This window comes from Pseudorasbora parva, chromosome 1 (assembly GCF_024679245.1).
Source record: "Pseudorasbora parva isolate DD20220531a chromosome 1, ASM2467924v1, whole genome shotgun sequence".
Taxonomy (NCBI): domain Eukaryota; kingdom Metazoa; phylum Chordata; class Actinopteri; order Cypriniformes; family Gobionidae; genus Pseudorasbora; species Pseudorasbora parva.
The window spans coordinates 11,329,323-11,336,977 of NC_090172.1; the positions used below are offsets into that span (position 1 = coordinate 11,329,323).

Consider the following 7,655-nt stretch of genomic DNA (forward strand, 5'->3'; position numbering starts at 1 on the left):
CCCATGGAAGCATCAGTTTTTAAAATATATTTTATGCCAGTAATTTTTTAATTTATTTTTTACACATTAAAATATCATAACATTTAAAAAACAGGCATCAAGTGCAACAGGTTTTCCAGACTTTTTCATTCACCTGCTGCTCTGACCTGTGATGAAATATTTGCATTAGCTTATACCAAATTTGAATACGTTCACTGACAACAGTACTATTCTGAACTAAATGTGATAAATATAAAAAGTATAATGTTTTATATTTCACCAGAAAGAGAATATTTTCCTTTATAATTTTTTTCTTCAGCAAAAAAGGGGATTGCGGATGACAAAGTTCCATGACAATACTTCCATCTAAAGCCATTATTTTCATTATTTATGAGTAAAAACTGAACAGTACTCGCAGGCTGCTCAAAATGCACACGCTACTAATATAAATCCCACAAGATTTCACGCCACCACCCTATCACCTGCTTCTGCATATTCTTTATGCTTCGCAATGAATAATTCAACAATGTACGTGCACATCCTCCTGTACAAATGCAGTGTTTCTTGTCTAATAGGACCAAAAGAGCAAGAAAAAGCAGCTGGAGAATATGTGAAGCAGTGGGAAGACAGTGACTGACGACCTGCCACGAGGCAGCAGGGAGATGGTAGGCAAACACGTGAGGCAGCGCACCGGAGTCAATCGGTGTGTCACGTCAAACTTCTGATTTTAGTCCTAGTTAAGAAGTTTTACAGTACTAGAGTGAAAGGTAGTCAGTGGAAGCAGGGGACTGTGACAGGAGATGGCGGAGATGACAGTAAGCTGACTTGAATGATTTTCCTCCTACTTGTGGAGAGAGATCCTACAATGCAGCTCCATCCATCGTCCTGAAGAAATATTTGATTCTTTCTCTTGCATTTACATTCTATGTTCACCATATTTTGCAGCAGAGTTAGGAAATGGTCCGTGAATGTGCGAGATTTCTGATTCAATTAGTTTCTATAGGTAGGCTAAATAATTACTAACAAAGTGCAGTAAACTGGACAATTATTTGAGCTACAAATCAGTGTTTGTAATTAGAACAATACATTCAAATTAGTGCTAGGCAACGATTAAAATGTTTAATCGTGATTAATCGCATGATTTTCTGTGATTAATCGCAGTATGCGCAAAATTCAGTAATGAAAACAAAAGTGCTGCTAAATGAACAAAAGTGCAATAACATATGGTTTGCAAACACTTTAAACAAATAAGGTGCTTTTTACAGCAGTTAAAATTAGTTACAGTTACAATATTACTTGTAAATATCTTAATACAGTGTGAAAGGAATTACTTGTAAATATCAACTTAAACATTAATTAAGTTAAATTAAATTGGTGGTATACATATATCAATTCTCTAGTAATATTCTCATCAGTGTTCTGTCAGCTTTTACATAGGCCGAATTAAATCTGCATATTTGTGATATTCACCCCAGGGCGTTATTTAATTTTATAAAGGCCATTTTTTAAAATCTTATTAAATGTATGCATCATCTTTCATGCTAAATTCTTACATTTGATTAATAAATTCAGTTATAATAGTAAAGACACTATAGGCTGTTACCAATCAAATTAAATAATTTAAACTGCAAAAAATACAGCTGCAATAAATAATGTTATAAGATTGATATTATATTGATTGTTCTTAAAGGGGGAGTGAAATGCTGTTTCATGCATACTGATCTTTTTACACTGTTAAAGACTTGGAATCCCATACTAAACATAGACAAAGTTTCAAAAGTTAAGGTGGACGTTTGATGGGAGTATTTCTTTGTCAAAAATACTACTTCCGGTTAGTCATAAGTTTCGGCAAGTTTTTTTCGATCATGGGTCCACTTGACGTTAAAAGGTCCGAATTTCCTTGTATGGGCCATACGGACAATTCTACCGGAAGAGCGTGAGAGAGAGAGGGAGAGTGCGAAAGCAACAGGCTACGCCCATCAAAGCGCTGGCTCGTACAAGAAGTCCTCGCTGCAGCCTGTAGCACGATGACGTACTGGATCAGATCCAACACGTACTGGACGCGCAGAAGAGTTTTGGGGACATCATTGAATGCACAAGAGTTTTGCTGGATAGATAAATACTCAAACCGCTCGTGCAAAAATAACGATTAATAACATGCACACGCCATCAGGACACACGTTTTGCATTTTCTCTTGAATGTGTAGGCTACTGGTATTTTAAAGTTCTTTACAGATCGTGTTGCATTGAGGATTAAAATAACAGAGACAATTACTTGACTCATTTTTCCTTCCACTCAACAGCAAGTATGATCAGAATATATAAAAATTAACTGTTTTGCATGCATGTACAGCGAAACTAGGATAATTTAAGCATCACATTTATGAAAAGATGATTTATTAATCAATAATTACTTAATACTATTTATCAGTTCTACAACTACACAGTTTAGAACATCATCTATATACAATAATGATCATACATTATGACTAGCGCATACGCATTATAAATTAACTCAGAGATCGGTATGAATGACGTCGCCATAACGATCCACCATCCAGTACGTATTGGATCTGATCCAGCAACGTCATCGTGCTACAGGCTGCAGCGAGGGGTGTCTCGGCTCGTAGGCTGCGCTGCACAGGTGATGTGACTTCAAGAAATTAACAATGTCACCAAAAAAGTGCGTTTTTGGTTGCCAGACCAAGACAGTCCTGTACAGATTGTCAAAAAACCCCGCGTTAAGGCAACAGTGGATGTAATTTGCTTTTCCGGATCAGCAACTGAGTTGAGCAAAGGTTTATGTCTGTTCACTGCATTTCGGTGCCGACTGTTTCATAAACAAGGCCCAGCTCGACGCCGGATTTTCCGATCGCCTAATGCTGAAGGATGGAGCAGTCCCAACGATAAAGGTCCCAACGTTAGAACCGCAGGCGGTGAGTAAGACTGCTTCAAATGTCTGTGTTTTTGCCTATGCCCATCAAGTAGCCCAAACATGATCACGTATAGTAAATTGATCAATGGAGCATGCGATGTGTAGTGCGTGTACATTTGTTTAGCTGGCCACTATATGTGTAACTTTATGTTTGTGTATTGTAAAAGCACTCCAAACAACAGTACACAAAGAGGGGGGAAATATGTTGAACTAAATAAGCACGCTTCTTCATTCAAATGCGCTACTATTCCGTGTCTTTCTATGTAAACACTAGCCTGCCATGCAAAACCATGTCTACACAAACCACGCGTAAACACACACACACACGTGCACAACTGCACTTCCCACATGTACACCTTCAAAGACAAAAATACGACGATATAATTCAAGTATAAATATGTAAATAACACAAGCCGCTAAGCATATTATATAGTTAGTGTATAACTTGTACCACATAGAGACGTCCTGCTCTAGTCGTTTTTGCTGCTGCTCTGCAGCCTCTGGGTCTGATTCCGGATCATAGATGTATGGCTGTATCTGATTAAAAGCCTTTTTTTTATTTTGAATAAAGTTTTTTTCCCGCTGTTAGGGATGACACAGCTTTACGACGCACTCAACCCAATAACAGCGGCGCGCACACGTCATTATTTAGCTCCGCTCACATGACACGCCCCCACCCGCTCGGCTTTTTTCGGAAAGACTCGGAACAGCGCATCTTTCTTATATAATTATAAAAAAAATAAAGACTTTTCGGAGATATGCAGGATGCAATGCTACTCTATAGGTACTCAAGATTGACATGACACTGACTGAAACTGAGTGTTTCACCCCGCCTTTAATAAAATATGCAATCATACTTTTAAAGATAACCGCCAATAGGGGGCAGCAAGAGATTGTCTTCATAAGTGAGTCATTGAGTCGTTTATTCAAATGATTCATTCAAAACGCTGAATCATTTAGAAACAAAACACCGCGCTGAGTGTTGCTTTCTTTTGGAACTATTTTCGTCTGTGAAATCAAGGATGAAATGGAACAAAAAAGGTTTGGATCTAAAATTTAAGTAACTTAATATTAATTAGGCGACTTGTTTATTGAACTAGGCTACACCATTCATGCTACACAATTCACGATTGCAAAGTCGACTCGTGTTATTAACAATATCATAAATCATAAATATCAACAACTACAAAAAACTCAAACTAAGTTTTAGCCCAGTATGTTTCTTCTGTGAGTTTATATTGCTGCTCACTTGTTTTGATTTCTCCACGAATGTCTCTCCCAAAGAGACAGGCAGCACGAGCCTCAACGCGACTTTGTTACCAGAGGCAGAGATACACTCATCAATCGCTGTTTACATTGAATATAATAAAAACAACAAAAAAAAAATCTGAATCATTCTCGCGTTTCTGGTTATTTTGATATTTGATTTGTCCCAGACAAAGAATGTCAAGCCTTTGGCTTAGGCTACAGACAGCCCTGTATTCTCCTCACCAATGGTTTGTCTGTATGTGTATTCAGAGGCAGTGAGCAACGGCCTTTCAATATAATAATAAATAACCACATTAATGCGAGATAAAATAATTGTCGCCGTTAATTAATTAATGCGTTAACGCGTTAAAGGTAGGGTAGTTAGGAATGATCTAAAACACTTTTGTCCAAATTTGTTTAAACTTTCTTTATATGTCAATACATAATTAAAATGCAAGTACTCTGAAAAGGAGAGTCTAAAAATCCAGTGACTCTAGACTTTTTAATTTGCAATAAACACTGCTCATTATTTTCGTTCGTACGAAACAAATGATTGGCTTGGGCGACTGTCACTCTCTCTCGCTACCATGGCGACCACCGCTTTCGCTACAGGATCTGCCCACATGCGCACGCTCGTTTGATTTGAGCAGTTCAAGAGGCAAGAAACCTAGGAAAAATAATGGCAGAGAAAGAAAATTCAAAATTCACAGTGCAGGGTTTTACAGTCAGTAGGGCTGCACGGTTTCAAGTTTTTCATTAACCGTTAACCGAGGCCCTTAGCGGTTAATACTCGGTTAACCATAGTGTGCGTCAGGGTTATTTTTAGCTTATTAATTTGACGACCACCATCTCCGTAGTGAACGCGCCTATATAGAGAAATGCACATCATGGATTATATAATCAGAGAGTAGCCTATTTCTTTTCGTTTTAAATTGTTAAAAGACATTTCAAGTTTCTTAAGATCTATTTCATGTCTGCGAGGCGTACGCTGAGTTTCGTTAAATTAGGATGAGATGCGCTCCAGTTCACGAGCAATGCGAGTGGCCGCGAGGGCACCTGCACGATTAGAGCATGTAACGTTAGTAAAATATGCAGCCGAGAATAATTCACACAGACACAGCATTTGACTCGCGCGGCTGAGCCTCTCCCGGCAGAGAGTTCAAGCATCTGTGGACTCGTCCCTTCAGCTCTGGCCATCTTGCTTTCAGTCCGCGATTAGCTTTTTTGTTTTCTTCATTACAGTTAAAGTAACGTCTGCTTTTCTCTAGTCATTCACAACCTTCTCACTTCAAACTTTCTTTCTTCTGCTCCGTTATGCACAGCGCGCGCGGCTCCCGCTCTGCTTCTGCCCTAATGCGACTTTTAGTCCAGTGCGACGTATGTTATGTTCCTCTTCATGACGCATATTTTGACTGATGCGACTTATTCTCCGGAGCGACTTATAGCCTGAAAAATGCGGTAAGCACTGCATTGCAATACTTGCATTTCGCCCCGTCACTCTCATTTTTAAAGTGCTCCCTCCCACGCTTTCTTTGCCCGCTTCATTGCCCGCTTAGAAAGCTGGTCATGACTTCTTCTTGTGGATACTACCCTAACCCTATGGATACTACAAATGTCTGGGAGCGCTCTGGCGGTCTCTAGGGGTGCAAACATATATTACAACTAAATTCAAGGCACGTCATTGACGCCACTTAACCGAGCAAAATGTTTCACTCGGTTACGCAATTTTTAACGGTTATTTGGTCAATCGGTTAACCATGGACACCCCTAACAGTCAGCGAAGGCAAACAATGCAAAAAAGGAAGACAGTACGAGAAAAGGCAATGCACAGAAAGTCTTTGGATAAACAAAGAAATCAAACGCGACTAAATATCTGCGTGGCTTTTCAACGATGGGGACCTGAAAAAACGACTCATTGCTGGCTGTATTTCTGCTGGACAGGTAATCTTTCATTTGGATTAAAACATTTTTTGGTTTATGTTTTCATGAAGCATGTATCAAGAGCACATGAAGCTGCCTAATATAGCTAGCATAACATTACTTAGCATAAAGTTACAATATTATACACTTAGCCATTAGTAGAGATGATAAATACTCAATATGCTTAGCTCAAGTTGATCGCTGCTGTGTTGAATTTCGCAAAATTTAACTTTAGATAACAAAATGCATGTGTAAAGGCTAGTATACACCGCATCCAGGAACTTTTTTTTTAGAACTAAGTTAGCTTTAGCTGCTACTAATCAACAATGCTTTCATCATGGAAACTCTTACGTGCAAAACACAGTATATGTTATGAATCTTACACGAAATTCATCTTCATCACAGTATAACTGATGTTATTGGAAAAGCATGATGCTACCCATTTTCTTTGCCTTATAAATATAACTAGCTCGTTACCAAATCAAACAAAAATATATTTTAAACTTTACCACTAACGTTTCCGGTATTCTAGCTTGATAGGGAGTATTAAAAGACATCTTATTTGTTTATATTCATACTGATAAAGTTCGATTTTTTATTACACATGATTCTGACATGATGTCACTACATGCACACTGCTCGTCTGAGGTAAATAATGCGTCTTCCAGCTGAGCACTTTGGGGGTGTGGCTTTGGAAAGAGCCCAGAAGGGAGAAGGTGGAGTGAATGGAAATAATGAGCTGTCTTTAAAACAGTTGTGAGAGCTCTACAGACACTCATTTTTTATACTTTCCTTTTCAGAGTACTTACATTTTAATTATGTATTGATATATAAAGAAAGTTTAAACAAATTTGGAAAAAAATGTTTTTTAACCAATTCCTACCTATCCTATCTTTAACTTGCCCAGCCTTAATTCAATATTAATACAATATCATATTACGGCCGATTTCCGCCGGCACTAATGAGGAATCTATATATATGATTGCTTATTATTGCCTGCGCATATCGGCCGAATGAGATAGGTCTACATAATATATATATGATCGACCCGGTTTTGACCTTACCAGCTGGAAGTAATAGCGGATGGGGAACACTAGATGAGATTTGCCTGGATATGAGGTAAAAACAAACAAACATAAATACTGTTCGGTTTCTTAAGACATCTATGCATTGTCACAAGCAGCAGGGTTTTGTGCATGTTGTCTAAGCATGTTTTTTTTTTTACTCTCATAGAGTTGTTACCTATTTACATGCATTATGACTGGCAGATTGCAAAGGTTTAAGTTTAAAATCTTCATTTGTGTTCTACTGAAGAAACAAACACACCTACATCTTGGATGCACTGGGGGTAAGCAGATAAACATCGCATTTTCATTTTTGGGTGAACTATCCCTTTAAATGTACAACAATACTGAGGTGCAAATAGTATCTGTCAAAAAGTATAAATTGCATTTAAGTACTATTAATACATATTAAAGAACTGCTACTTTTACATGTAAACAGAATATATCACTATTTTCACTTAGTATGCTATTTCACTTAGTAAATAGCATATACAGCTATTTGAACTTAG

The 7,655-nt window shown here is 37.9% G+C and overlaps 1 protein-coding gene across 1 annotated transcript in view; it reads right to left on the reverse strand.

The window, feature by feature from the left end:
* Positions 1-7,655, reverse strand: part of LOC137045142 (uncharacterized) — a 395,631-nt gene that overhangs the window by 301,027 nt on the left and 86,949 nt on the right. The window lies entirely within an intron of this gene.